Source organism: Elephas maximus, chromosome 21 (assembly GCF_024166365.1).
Source record: "Elephas maximus indicus isolate mEleMax1 chromosome 21, mEleMax1 primary haplotype, whole genome shotgun sequence".
Lineage (NCBI taxonomy): Eukaryota > Metazoa > Chordata > Mammalia > Proboscidea > Elephantidae > Elephas > Elephas maximus.
The window spans coordinates 19,163,153-19,178,957 of NC_064839.1; the positions used below are offsets into that span (position 1 = coordinate 19,163,153).

Sequence of the window (15,805 nt, forward strand, 5' to 3'; positions counted from 1 at the left end):
TAATATTCAGATGTGATTTGGAAAGTATGTTGTTGTTGCTGGATAAAGGGTAGTTCTACTCAGGCCAAATATGAAATATGACAAAGGCTTCAACGCACTACGCAGTGCAGCTGGCTAGTTCCCCCAGAAAATGAACCACAGAGTTAAGCTAACCAGGTAATTCTAGAAAAAGGTTTTGTTTCTTAACAGGGCTAAGAAACAGTGAAGGGGAGAGATGACCAGCATGTGACCAACTAGTCACTAGTTTTTGCTGTTTATTGAACTGCGATTTATCAACGGTTAGTTAGAATAAAAAGAGTTTCCATGAAAATCACTTTGACACGTTTTTTAAAGCATGTTGGGATTTCACAGGTTACTTTTCAAGAACAGATGTCACAAAGGTGGGTAGGGGAGGATGCGAATTAAAGGGAATAAAATTCAACTCCCAGGACTCCAATTCTATTTTCTAGTGAATGGGGTGTGGCAGGAATATAAATAAATAATAAGACTAAAGAATGTATTTTTTCTTTTTTTTAAATCTCCAAACAGTGCTTAAAATGATATCAATGGCCATCAGAGCTGTCGAAAACAGTGATATTTAATCTCTCCATGTAACACTGAGTGCAAAGAGGTTTAAAAAATAAGCAGAATCCTATGAGCACAGCAATTTCTATTTAATTCCCTAACACAATAGCCCATTCAGACCATCACAAATAAGACTGTACCAGCATTTCAGATATAAGCTCTTTACTTCTAGGGACCTGTTATCAAAATGTAAAACTTGGATTTTGGCAGAAATGTATTTTCAGATTCAAATGGTGTAAGGAGGCACGTTTTGTTGCCTTTAAACATTCTGTTATCAGTCTGGCGACATGGAAAGGCTCTGTGAGCATAATTATCTAGGGCTGTATTATTTTCAGGATTTCTAAATGGTAAAGGAATGTCTTTCTTTTTATAAAGTGTATCCCCTCCTGCTTTTATGTATCAAATAAAACACAGGTTTGGTCTTCAAAGGGTAAAATGTATACACCCATTCTCTAATATAAATATTAAATAGGGCTCACAGTTATTTAAAGTAAAAGGTATGATTTTTCCAAGGAGGCAGAAAGAGATACACAGGTAGACTGACAGACATGGACAATGTCTAGAATAGAATATAGATCATAGACATGGAAGATCCACATCAACTTCCTATCAGAAAACCAAAAAACACTTACTCCCAAGGGGCTCTTAGGCCTCGAGTCTGAACCTGTAGGATTCGTGTATGGAAGCAGAAGGGACATGCTATATACTTTATCTTGTCAGGGATCCAAGAACTAAGCAGGATTTCTATGAAAGATTCTAAGCGTTCCAGGACACTGCTATGGTCCACAGAAGCAAAATCCCAGCCTGTTTTAGACACCTAAATAAATACATATCCACACAATGGTCCATTAGAAAGGCTCAGATTCATTTGGATAAAAAGCTTTATAGGGATTTCTGAAAGATGTATTTGTTAGTGCTTAAGAAAGACCTTTATCTGGTTTCCCAGAAGGCATGTGATATCAAAAATGAGTGTGTGGCACATGCAGGCCTGTGTACACACACGGACACAGACACACACACTTTCTCCATTCTTCTGTTAAACGTATGCAAGAAAAAGTATGGGTTTCTGTCATGGAATTTTTGATAAACTAATGATCCTAGGGAAACCCTGGTGGCATAGTGGTTAAGAGCTACAGCCACTAACCAAAAGGTTGGCAGTTCAAATCTACCAGGTGCTCCTTGGAAACCAGACTGGGCAGCTCTTCTCTGTTCTATAGGGTCACTACGACTCGGAACTGACTCAACGGCAACGAGTTTGGTGTTGGTTTTCAGTGATCCTAGAACTAAAACTTCGGGCGTCCATTTCTTTTGGCTGTGTATGAGAACTTGAATTCCAGGTACCAATCCTGGCTCCCCAGGCCGCCTTCCCGCCTGTATCACTTTAACGTTATTTAAATATAAGTTTTGTTGGGGAATTAGAAATCCATTTAAGGCAAACAGCTCATTATCAGAGAGGATTTTTTTTTTTTTTAAGATTAAACTCACGTATTATCTAATAGCACCTAAAACAACAAAGAAAAATAAAGTGGCTATTAAACTAAGGGCCTAAACAATTCAAAAAACAAATTAAGCTTAGAGTGAAATAAAAACTGGGTTAGAAATCCTCTTCTGAACAGTTAGTATGCGAATGTAATTACTGAAGAAACTACAGCTAATCAGCTGTGAATTGTATCCATTAATTAGTATTTGCCCTGGAGAAATGAGAAAAATCAGCAACAACGCGGGCGCTGCCGTGGAGCGGCGATGAGCCACGCGGGCTGCATGGCGTTTAGTCAAGCAGGTGGCTCCAGTGGTCCACGTAATTTGAAAAGCTCTCACCTGAAGTACTGAGCTGGAATGACGAAGCACTCCTTGCATATCTTTTGTATCTCTGTAAGGCCTTAATTAATGGCTTTTAATTTAGAAACACTTGGCGATCAGGCGGGAACAGTTATAAATCGTTCCAAATAGATGGAAAGGTTTCTTTACTGTTTGCATAACATCTCTCTTCTACAAAGGTGGCTTCCAACGTTGACTGGTAGGCAACTGCCTTATTCCTGCGCAGGTGGCTGGGACTCTGGTCTGGTGTGGTAGGGTGGCCAGATAAAATACAGAACACCAGTTAAATCTGAATGTCAGGTCAACAACTCCCCCCTCCCCCCCTTAGCATAAGTATATCCCATGCACTATTTGGGATATACTTACATTTAAAAAGATTATTTCTCTATTTCTCTGAAATTCAAATGTTATTGGGTGTTCTGTATTTGCTAAATCTGGCAGCCCTACCATGAGGGTAAAACTGATCACAACGGAAGCGATGAAATGGTCCGTGGACCACTTTCTATTTGATTTATATTATCTAGTTAAGAGCTCAGCTGCTAACCAAAAGGTGGGGAGTTCAAATCCACCAGCCGCTCCTTGGAAACCCCACAGGGCAGTTCTACTCTGTCCTACAGGGTTACTATGAGTCGGAACCAACTTGATGGCACCTAACAACAACAGTAACACAAAATTTAATTTTATTACTTTATTTTAAAATATGACCTATGAATCCTGCTTTACTTGCTTTATGTAAGAATAAACGGATTCTGAGAGAAAAAGTGATTCTTTGGGGAGGATCACTAATGATCTCAGAACAATTAACTTTAAGTGAATTGTGTACAATTAAATTACTCTATGTTCTAAGAGACAGTGACAAAGTAAACACACTCTATTACAGAACTCCCTGTAGGTCCACAGGAAAGGGCCTCACCTGCCGCGTTTACCATGTCTCCCCCAGAATCAACTACACTGCCTGGCACACTATAAGTATTCCAATATTTATTGAAGAGAGGGAGGAAGGAAGACAGGTTGAACACATTTTAACTTCAATACCCCATAATCACCTATTCTAACTGGGATAATTCATCACTTAATTTTTTGATGATGGCCAAGGTTTATTGAGTGTTTAGCCAGGTATGGTTCACTGGTTAAGCACTCAGCTGCTAAATGAAAGGTTGGCGGTTCAAACCCACCAGCTGCTCCGTGAGAGAGAGGTGTGGCAGTCTGCTTCTGTAAAGATTACAGCTTTGGAAACCCTACAGGACAGTTCTACTCTGTTCTATAGGGTCACTATGAGTTGGAATCAACTCTATGACAACAGGTTTAGTTTTGGATTAGCCAAGTGTGGTACTCTATGTACATTGATTAAATTTTCCAAAGTCGGTCTAAATGTCATTTATTTTCCCAACAATTAGTGAAATAAATACAATTGTTATTCCTACTTTATAGACTAGTACACTGTGGCTTCTAGGGTCAAGTAACTTGCCCAAGGTCACAGATTCAAACAAGGATGCCTAGCACTCTGTATATGCCAGTACCCACAGAACTCAAACATTTCACTAGTGCTCAGCTGAGTTTAAAACTTCACTGTTACCTATTTTACTGAAAGCTAGGAAATGGCATATGGTATTTCAAGGTACCTGGGTCTGGTAAAATGCTCAAGGAATGAGTTCCCTAGCCCAGAAAGACAACACACAGTATAGGAGAGGTCAGCACAACTGAGCTAAACCAAAAGCAAAGAAGTTTTCCGAATAAACTGAGCGCTTTGGAGGCCAGCATAGCAGGGGCGGGGTTTGGGGACCACGGTTTCAGGGGACATCTAGGTCAACTGGCATAATAAAATCTATTAAGAAAACATTCTGCATCCCATTTTGGAGAGTGGCGTCTGGGGTCTTAAAAGCTAGCAAGCGGCCATCTAACATGCATCAATTGGTCTCAACCCACCTGGAGCAGAGGGAAATGAAGAACACCAAAGACACAGGGTAATTATGAGTCCAAGAGACCAAAAGGGCCACATAAACCAGAGACTACATCAACCTGAGACCAGAAGAAGTAGGTGGTGCCCGGCTATAATCAATGACTGCCCTGACAGTGAATACAACAGAGAACCCCTGGGGTGCAGGAGAGCAGTGGGATGCAGACTCAAATTCTCATAAAAAGACCAGACTTAATGGTCTGAGACTAGACTGACCCCGGAGGTCATGGTCCCCAGACCTTCTGTTAGCCCAAGACAGGAACCATTCCCAAAGCCAACTTTTCAGACAGGGGTTGCACTAGACTATGGCATAGACAACGATACTGGTGAAGAATTAGCTTCTTGGATCAAGTAGACACATAAGACTATGTTGGCATCTCCTGTCTGAAGAGGAGAAGAGAGGGTAGAGACGGTCAGAAGCTGGCCGAATGGACTTGAAAAGAAATAGAGGAGGGTAGGAGTGTGCTGTCTCATTAGGCAGAGAGCAATTAGGAGTATATAGCAAGGTGTTTATATATTTTTCTATGAGCATCCAACTTGATTTATACACTTTCAGTTAAAGCACAATAAAAAAAAAAAAAAAAGAATTCCCTAGCCCAGACACTGCGCTAGGCACTGGAGACAAAACGTGAAAAGGGTGACAAGGATCCTACTAGGTTAGAGCTTAGTTTTCTTCAAGAGATAATAAACCAATATTAAAAAACAAATGGCTGTGGGGCACTTCCTTTATCCCTCCACCACACCCTGTGTTCCAGAAAAACACCTGGGAAATCTTACTCCAAGTCCTTTATTAAGAGTGTTCTTTTATTTTCCCAGAGTCGTTCTTATGAAAGCTAATGTCCTAATTTTACACCACAAGGAAACTTCTGAGCTTTATCAATCAACTGAATAAAAATGTCTAAATTACTCATTCTAGGTCACCTTAATTAGGTCTAACTCCAGACTTTCCAGATGGCAACCCTGCATTGACGTTCATTCAAAGATCCCCTACTCAACCATGTAAGGGTCTTCAATGCAATTTCAAAAGTCAAAAACAAAAACAAGCTAAAGGAACATCAGATGAAACAGTTAATTCATCTGAAGAGCATATACCAATATCATGAAAGAAAGAACCACTCTGTCATTGGGCCAATTCCAGCAGCTTTAAAGCATATATATATATACACACACACACATACAAATGGTTCACACTAGACTACTAACAGCAAGGTTGGCCGTTCAACCCCAACCTGTGGCACCACAAAAGAAAGGCCTGACAATTTGCTTCCATAGAGTAGTGGCGTCACTAGGGTTGGTGTCACCCAGTGCGGAAAATCATGGTCACCCCTCACGGCAGCAACAAAAACAACAGTGTGTGCTTGCAGCATGTGCAGATGAAACCATGTGATTCGAGGTGTCACTGCAGTTCCGTAATAATGACAGCTTTGAATACATTAGAAGGTTCAAAAAGTAAATTAGCATAGAGTTTTAGCCCTGTAGGTCTATTGATACATATAAGCTGGGCTTATGAAAAATGTATTCGTTGTTACAACTATGGGGACCCTGAAAAATAATAAATTTCTTCTAAAACACTACAGAACAATTTTACAGTCATTCTGATGTTACCCCTTGACGGCATCACCTAGTATGGGCCACACTACCTGCACCTCCGCAATGATGCTACAGCCGTGGAGTTCACAGCCAAGGGGACCCTATGGAGCAGTTCTACTCTGTAACACACGAGATCGCCATGATTTGAAACTGACTCGATGGCAACAGATTTGTGTGTGTGTGTATGTATTTATGTACGTATGTATGTATATAGATTGAAATGGCCACTAGAAGGCAGGATTGTTTTTAAGGTACGCTGGTGATTGGTCCTTACCCACTCTGATAGGCTCTAATAGATGTGATCCCCAAAGACATAATCCCCAAAGATATCATTATAAAGCGGAACTAAATGACTCTGCATGTCGAACTTCTGTATCTTAACAATTTCACAAAAGAACATCTTCATTGTACGTGGAGGTAGATTTGCTTTTGCGGCTTGACGAGTAATTACAGCTTCAGCAAATACAATTTACGAAGGACATCAATTAAAAAGGAGCATTGCGGGTTTTTTTTTCTTATTAACAACCATCATGTTCATGGCCTGTCTGACCGAGTGAAGTGCCAGAGTAAATGAATGGCGATTGTTAAGTCTCGCTCGTCCAGCAAAGGGCTGGGGGGAAAGTGGAGCAGCACAAAAACCCATCTGTAATCACAATGAACCCATCAGCTGAACGAGTCCACACAACATCATTTTCACTGAAATTATTTTGACACCCACATGAAAAACTGTATAGGCTTCTAATAAGGCAGCATTAACTACAGGGTTATCAAACAGCTCAATGGCACCAATTTAATTCTGAAAAAAAAAAAAAGATCATCCTTAAGAAGTTCCTTTTCTTCTTTCCCATTAGATTTGTTAATAGACACCGCCCGATTTGATGCCTCACTACGGACATCTGCCAAGTTGCCGACACAAATGAACTGTGCCATCACGGCTCCAGTACGCCAAGCATGGTCCCACGATGGAAAAGAGAAGGCTCACTCCAAAGTTCACATGCTCTTGAAGGCTCTGTCACCTACTCCGTGGAAGAGATTTTAACAAGAGATACTCAAATTTCAAGCATTTTCACCAGTGGTAGTCAGTTTCACAAAATAATACCCAAAGGAGTGAAAACAAGCCCAATATGGCAACTAATAACAATATGGATGACTACCAGGGGTGGATCTGGAAGAACACGTTAGGAACTAAAGAACAACTTAGTGAATAAGACAGTCTACACTAAAGGCTAGGGGTTCAACACTAGTCTGGAAACAAAAGCTGTAAACAACAGACTATGAAATACAATTAGAAGGAATATACTTATATATGCATACATTCATAGGCACCCTGGTGGCGTAGTAGGTAAGAGCTCAGCTGCTAACCAAACTGCTGGCAGTTCGAATCCACCAGCTGCTCCCTGGAAACCCTATGAGGTAGTTCTACTCTGCCCTTATAGGGTCGCTAGGAGTCAGAATCGACTTGATGGCAATGGGTTTGGTTACCTGTTTTATATATATATATACATATATATATATATGGAAACCCTGGTGGCGTAGTGGTTAAGTGCTATGGCTGCTAACCAAAGGGTTGGCCATTCGAATCCACCAGGTGCTCCTTGGAAACTCCATGGGGCAGTTCTACTCTGTCCTATAGGGTCACTGTGAGTCAGAATCGACTCGACAGCACTGGGTTTGGTTCTTTGGTTTTATATATATATATATATACACACACATAATCCTGCACAAACACACATATGTATTTGTACACACACACATTAACAGGCTCAAATATAAAGCAAGAATTTTTAAACAAAAATAAACTTTCAAAAAGACTATTTGCCTTCCTACATGCTAGAAACTCCCAGACAATATCTCCTCAGCACCAAACTCAATACACCCAACTGTCCACAGCAGGTCCACTTAGATGGCAATGGGCCTCTCAAACATATGTCCTAAGTTGAACTTCTTATCTTCCCCCCAAACCTCCTTCACCCAAAGCCTGCCCTGTCTCAGTTGATGGAAACTCCATCTGTCCAGTGACTCAAGCCAAAAATTATCCCTGAATCCACCTTCTCTCTCTTTCCCTTCACCCACAAAATCGGCACAAGATTCTGTTGGCTCGTCCTTCCAGTTGTACCCAGAAGCTGACTCCTTATGACTACCTCCAATGGATCTACTCTGCCCCAACCATCCAGTCCCTCCTGGACTGCTGCAGTAGACTCCTAGCAGGTCCTCTGGTTCCACCCATGCTCCCCACCACAGTCTAGTGGCAGCACAACATCCAAAGAGACCCTTGTAGAACCTAAGTCAGTTCATGCCACCCCTCTGCTCAACACCTTCCAAGGCCTTTCCACTCACTAAGGGCAGAAGCCCAAATCCTCACAATGGCCCCGTTTCTTCTCTGATCTCTTCTCCATCATTCTCCCCCCTTGCTCATGCCACCCTAGCCCTGCTGGCCTCCTTGCTTCTCCTTGAACACCCATACACGTTGTCATTTCAGGGCCTTTGCATTAGCCATTCCCTCTGGCTGGACTGCTGTCCCTTCAAATGTCCCCATGGCTCACTCGCTCCCCTCCTTTTAAGTCTTTGCTCAAATGTCACCTTCTCTCTGAGCACCCTATAAAATTTTTTGCAACCTCTCTCCCCTCTGGCACTCTATCCCCCTTCCCTTACTCTACCTCCCCCTGCACTGGAATGTAAATTCCACAAAGATAGGAATGTTGTCTGTTTTGTAAACTGACCCCAGCACCAACAGCAATATTTGGTAAATAGGTGTTCAAGAAATCTCAACCAAATGAACTAAGTAATTTCTAGATGTGAAATAATGGCACGCAGCATTGTTCTCCAAGCCCGCTGGGCACTTGAAACTCTAGTGAAAACTAGAAGCTAAGCAACCACTACCTTTGGCCCCTCCCCAAACCACATCAATAGGGGAAAATGGTAACAGGAAGAGTTTTCTCATAAATGTAGTATTTTAAACCCTGGAGATAGCTACCTAGAAAAAAAAATGCTTCATTATAGACAATACATGAATCATCTTATAGAAAAGAGGTAGGTGAGCAGGTGGGGACAGTGTGTGAGGGATGGGTGCCTACCCAAAGGCAAGGGGCTGAGCCCATGCTGCAATGAACAACACAGACAAACAGCTGACAGGCGAGCAGGTCACCAACCAACGTCAACGGGGCAGGGATTCAGTGTGAATTCTGCCAGTTTATTCTTCTGCTTTATTCTTTAAAAAAGATCAGTGTTTCTCACAGAATGTGCCAGAGACCACAGAATAACCCAGACAAACGACAGCAATGCTGGTTACCGGGTCCCCACCGCATCACCATCTCTATGGAGAAAAAAATATATATATATGGGTTTTTAACCAGCTTTTTAGGAACTCAAATATACACTAACATTTGAGGACTTCTAGCTTAGCTTGGTTTAGACTAATGTGGTAGAAATTTCTTTTTTAAAATAAACTTTTTTTTTTTTTATATATACTTTGGTGCCCCAGTGGCACAGTGATTAAGAGTTCGGCTGCTAACCAAAAGGTCAGCAGTTCAAATCCACAGCCGCTCCTTGGAAACCCTACGGGGCAGTTCTACTCCGTCCTAGAGAGTTGGAATCGACTGGACAGCAAGGGGTTTGGGTTTCAGTTTAGACATATATAAGGAGCCCTGGTGGCACAGTGGTTAAACACTCAGCTGCTAACCAAAAGGTTGGCAGTTGGAACCCAGCTGCTCTGCAGGAGGAAGATGTGACGGTTTGCCTCCATTAAGATTTACAGCCTTGGAGACCGTATGGGGCAGTTCTACTCAACACCAACGGGTTTGGTTTATATATATGATATTGTGTATATAAAATGATGGCAGCTGTGCCATTGGTATTCCAGATACCAACAGGATCACCCACGGTGGATGACACAGTTCAATGGAGCTTCCAGACCAGAACAGACTAGGGAAGAAAGACCTGGCAATCCACTTCCAAAAATTAGTCAATGAAAACAGAACACCGTCCAACTCGCTTGCTTTGGGAGGGATCAATCTCCATCATGGCTGGTGAAGCAGAGTGGTCAACGAGGGCATGAAAGTCCCTCAGTAAGATGGTCTGCCACAAGAGCCATAACAATGGGCTCGAACATGCCAGCGATCATGAGGATGACACAGGACCAAGCAACATTTTGTTCTGTTCTGCATGAGGTCACCATGAGTCAGAGTTGACCGGACGGCAGCTAGCCACAAGAGCAATGTATAGGAGGATGATCCTACCGAAAAGCTGATGTAGCACAAGCTGGTTTGTTTACAGTGATAAAGACTTAGCTCAGGTATTTACAATCTCTTCTCATCTTCCTTACTTAGAGGAAAACATAATTACCTGAGAGGTGAGCATCCAGCCCCCTCTCCTACTTCATCAACAGGAGGAAGGGCAGGAACATCCACAGTTGGTTCAAATCAAGAATATAAGTTTCACTGTTAGATTTTCAAACAAGTTCTGTGGACCCACACAAGTAACAATGATGCCTAAACATATGGACTCGACTCAAACATGGAGGCCTTTAGATTTTCATGATCTGGACACATTTGAGTCTGTGAATTGCATAACCATCTGGACTAGCTATAAGTGGTAAGAAAAAAAAAAAAAAACACCCTCTCAAACCCAACTGCACTTGTTTAATATCAGAAAAACAAATACAAGTAGAAGAGAGGATGGTAAGGTTCCTGAATCAATGTCCTCTAAGTAATCTTTGGGAATGGCCAGGCAACCTGTCATCACCAATATGCAGACAATGCGAAAAGATCCCTGATTTTCCTTAAACACACACCAACAAGATCAATGGAAACACATATGCAGTTAAGTGACCACATCTTTTGCATAAATCTGGTTTATTGCCCCCTTCCTCCCAAAAACCGTATCAATGCTTAACTGACTACCTACCTATTAGATGCTAACTAATAAGATATATCTGAGAACCCAAAGAAGACATAATTGCACCACAAGGGCTCTGTGAGTGACACGGACAAATGGTCCATAAGTTTAGGAGAAGGAATCAAAAGAACAACCAGAGGAACGAATCTTGAACCAAGATCACTTTTTGACCAGCGGGAAGAAGGCAGGGAGGCGGGGGTGTTCCAGGCAGAGGATGGGGTGAGTGTGACTGTACCCCTGACTGTGCACAGGCACAGTTCAAAGAATAAAGCAATTTGGAGTGGAGGTGCCATGTATCAGAGAGAAGGGGAGGTAAGTAGGGGGAAGTGGTAGGTAGCCAGGCCAACCTAAAGATTTTGAAACACATTAAATAGGAAGGGTCATGAAGGATTAATATTGAGAAGACTAGAAGTGAGACGACCAAATGGTATAGATTGAACTCTATCCTCCAAAAAGATATGCTGAAATCCTAACCCCTGGTTACCTGTGAATATGGCCTTGTGGGAAACAGTCTTTGAAGATGTTACCACTTGTAATACCAGGTCATACTGGAGTAAAGTGGGTCCTGATCCAATGAGTGGTGTCCTTATAAAAGAGGACAAGAGACACAGAGAAAGGCACAGGGTAAAGACGGCCATGTGAAGACAGACCAAGAGTGGAGTGACCTACAAGCCAAGGAACGTCAAGGACTGTTGGTCATGGCTAGAAGCTAGGAGAGAGAGAAGCATAGAATAGAGAGCCCATGGAAGGAATCAACACAGGCTACGCTCTGATTTCAGAATTCTGGCTTCCAGAACTGTGAGACAATACGTTTCTGTTCTTATAAGCCACCCAATTTGTGGGACTTTTGTTGTAGCAGGCCTAGGAAATTAATACACCAGTTAAGAATATTTCAAGGCCAGCATGAGATTACGAGTGTTTAGACAGGCAGAGGCAAAAGTAGAAAGAATGAGATGCAGAGAGCACTTTACCACGAGTTAGAGCAACTGGCTCCAAATTGTTAAGTAGCTTGTCTTGGGAGCAGTGTGCTGTTGTTGTTAGTTGTGGTCAAGTCAACTGCGACTTGTAACAACCCCATGTGTTACAGAGTAGAACCACTTCACAGCGTTTTCTTGGCTTAAGAGAAGCAGATCACCAGGCTTATCTTTCACAGTAAAGCTGAGTGAGTTTGAACTCACTGTTTGCAACACCTAGGGACTGCAAGCAGTGTAAGTAAAGTATTTAAGGGCACAAATTCTATGAATCAGGCTGTTCGGGTTCAAACCCCAGCTAACTGATAACTAGCTAATTGTTCAGAAGTTATTTAGCTTCTCTGTGTCTCAGTTTCCCCATATATAAAATGGGCATACAAATAGTATCTCGAAGATTAAATGTGTTAGTGTATATTAAGCTGGAGTCCCTGGGTGGTGCAAACTGTTTATGCCCCCAGCTGCTAACTAAAATGCTATAGGGATAAAAAAGAGAGACTTGCACCTGTTTATCAGTGAGGGGAAGACTGAACACAAAAGGGAAGGAAGGTCAGCCCACAGTAAGCAGAAGACAACATTCAGAGTATAAACCCAGGCAGCAAGAATACTATCTATTCTCTATGTCTTCTATTGTTTTGGCAATTTGTAGGCCGTGGCACGGCGGTTAGGAGCTGTAGCTGCTAATCAAAAGGTCAGCAGTTCAAGTCTACCAGGTGCTCCTTGAAAACCCTATGGGGCATTTCTACTACGTCCTATAGGGTCGTTATGAGTTGGAAACAACTCGACGGTAACAGGTTCGATTTTTTGGTTTTTTATATAATGACAACATTGTAAAATAGATATACTGGTTTTGTTTTTTTGTTAGACTTACTGAATTGATAGCTGTAAGTAACCACAAGCCCAGCTGGAAGAAGTGGCTACTTTCTTTGGGAAGATCCCTTCCCCATGCCTTCAAAGATTTGACATTTACATGCAGTGTAAATGGAAGTTTGAATTCACCCCAGAGGTGCCTCAGAAGAAAGGCCTGATGATCTACTTCTGGAAAATCAGTCCCTGACAATCCTGCGGAGCACGTTCTACGCTCACACACCTGGGGGTTACCACAAGTCAGAACTGACTACGTGACAACTGTCTTTGTTTTTGTTTTTTCCGGGTGGGTTCTTTTTTTGTTTTTTCTTTTATATATGCACATACAGCACATTTTTTTTTTACCTGTACAAATGGCCAAAATGGTGCAGTGGTTAATAAGAGCTAAGACTGCTAACCAAAAGGTCAGCAATTCGAATTCACCAGCTGCTCCTTGGAAACCCTATGGGGCAGTTCTACCCTGTCCTATGTTGCTATGAGTCCGAATTGACTTGACGGCAATGGATTTTAGTTAACGACCAAAGTGACATTTCAATGAGCCTTCAACAAAACCAAACCAGACCAAGAATATCTACTTTATAAACTGCTGTGGCATCTATGACAGACCAGGAGAAAGAGCTGTATTACTTGAAGAACTCCAGTGGCCTCCCAGGGATACGCAAAGTAAAATCCAAGCTTGTTTCCGTGGACTGCGAGCTGCTGGCTCCTGCTACAACGCCTTCCTGTGCGGACGGCTCTAGCTTATGGCTCTAAGTCACGGAACACAGGCTCACCCCTGATTGTTCCTCCAACAGTCCCTCTTCTGGGCCTCTGCACCTGCTGCTCCCCTGCCTGACCACTCTCCCCTCCACCCTCCCTTCATGTAGGCTTCTGCTTGTACTTCCTCCCCTGAGAAAGGCCTCCCCAGGCTGGCTCAGCTAAAATAACATACACACCTCACCTTCGGTCTCTTGCCTGCTGTCCTGCTTTGTAATTCTTCAGAGGACTGACCAATATAATAAAAAAACGTATTTGCTTGTTTACTGTTTCTCAACCCACTAGAATGGAGACTCCATGATGACAAGGAATCTGTCTTGTCCAATGCTGTTTCCCCTGGGCCTAGAACAATGTGTGCCCCAAGGTAGGGCTTAGTACATACTTGAATGGGAAAGTGAATGAATGAGCCAGAGATCCAAGTTCAAATCCCAGCTCTGTCACTTACAAGCTGGGTGTCATCACGTAAGTAGCTTCATTTAAACTTCTCTGAACTTTTACTTCCTCGTGTCTAAGGGGGAAAGGATAGAACTTTGCAGAGCGAGACTGTGTAAGGATAACGGAGAGAGGGGACAGTCCCCAGCAAAGAGTCTCCTACAGGAGCCACACTTGATCATGTCAGAAACGAAAGTGAGGAGCCTGGGAAAATGAATGGGTCATTGAAATGTTAAATGTATTATTTATTAAATGCCTTCTATATAAAAGACACAATGGTAGGTATTAGGTTAAAAAAAAAACAAACTGTGAAGATGCAGTACCTGTTCAAGAAGAGCTTTAATGGATTTAACAGATATAACCCCATGTCACAGTTGCTACACTAAAGATAGATGCAAAGTACTCCATCTGGCCAGTTGGCAGAAGGTTTCAAATAAGAGGAACTATTTGAGTGGGGTCTTGAAGAATGTGTAGAAGCTTGCCTGTGAGACAAGGGCAGTCTGGGAAAGAAAACTACTTCGACAAAGTTCTGATTTCCTAAAAGTGAGCCTTGCAGACCAAGAAATGAGGATGAATGCATTCTGGGCAGAAAGAACAGAGCTGATGCGGGAGCCAGCAGGTATAGACCACACTTTGAAGAAGCTTAGCTTGAACCTGCTCTAGAGTCTCGCACGTATTTGTGGGTAAGAGGAAGACTTAACACAAAAGAGAAGGTCAGCCCACAGTAGGCACAAGACAACATTCAGAGTATAACTTCCAGAAGGCAAGAATAATGTCTCTTCTTTATGCCTTCTGGACCCTGGTGGCGTAGTGGTTAAGAGCTATGGCTGCTAACCAAAAGGCTGGCAGTTCAAACCTACCAGGTGCTCCTTGGAAACCCTATGGTGCAAGTCTACTCTGTCCTATAGGGTCACTATGAGTCGGAGTTGACTCAACAGCAATGGGTTTGCTTTTTTGGTTTTACACCTTCTATTCTTTTTGGCAATTTGTGAGCATCTTTTATATAATGACAGCAACTTGTAAAATAGATTTGCTTGTTTTGTATTGTTTTTTTGTGAGGCTCACTGAAATGACAGCTAAGAGCAACCATTAGTCCAGAAGGAAAAAGTAGCTACTTTCTTTGGGAAAGTATTCCCCATGCTTTCAAAGATCTGACTTTTACACAGTCTTCCATTACTAGCAGTGTATGCCCTGGGTTTAGAATGGGCTATGTCCCATGATAAAATTCCAGTATCCCTGGGAGGAACAACTGTCCTGGGCACTTTAGTGTGCATTAGCTTATAATAAGGCATTCCACTAATGCACACAGTAGGTATCATCTTTAAGGATCTCAGATAATAATTCCTTGGAAAAGCCTTCCTGGACACCACCTTCCCCACCTCTGGCGGGACTGGATTCTCCTCCTCTGAGCTCCAAGGCAACCTGCGCAGCACTCCACACTGGGTTAAAATGACCTATTTCCAGGGATGGAGGGAACAGGCTGTGTGTGCCTCACTGGCCATTGCACCACCAGTGTCTGGCACACAGTAGGCACTCAAATGAGAATCCAACGGCCTCAGGATCAACCCCAAGCGGCACTTGCCACTGGCAGCTTCAGTGGTTAAAGATACGGTGTTAATAAACCATCTATTTTTCTACGCACGCAGCTCAAACCAGGTCAAATTCAGGTGAACTCTTGTTATTATGTTTTGCCAAAGTACTGCCTAGCTTTTAAAAAAATAGAGATGAAATGTCATAGAAGATAAAATCTGAGTTATTTTCCCTTTACCGTCCCACTGGGTAGTTCTCATAGCCATCAGAAGATCGAGGATCTTGGGGACTTTCTGCTGCAAACTCACGTTCAGGTCTCCACTAACTTTGATCTAAATACCCTTAGGGAGTCTCCTAGGCATTATTTCTCCCACGATCAAATGAAATTTAAAATAAAAAAAAAAAAATTGAATAAAACGTCCCTCTGTAT

The 15,805-nt window shown here is 42.4% G+C and overlaps 1 protein-coding gene across 4 annotated transcripts in view; it reads right to left on the reverse strand.

The window, feature by feature from the left end:
• The window catches only part of TOX3 (TOX high mobility group box family member 3), a 137,056-nt gene that overhangs the window by 35,905 nt on the left and 85,346 nt on the right, over positions 1-15,805 (reverse strand). The window lies entirely within an intron of this gene.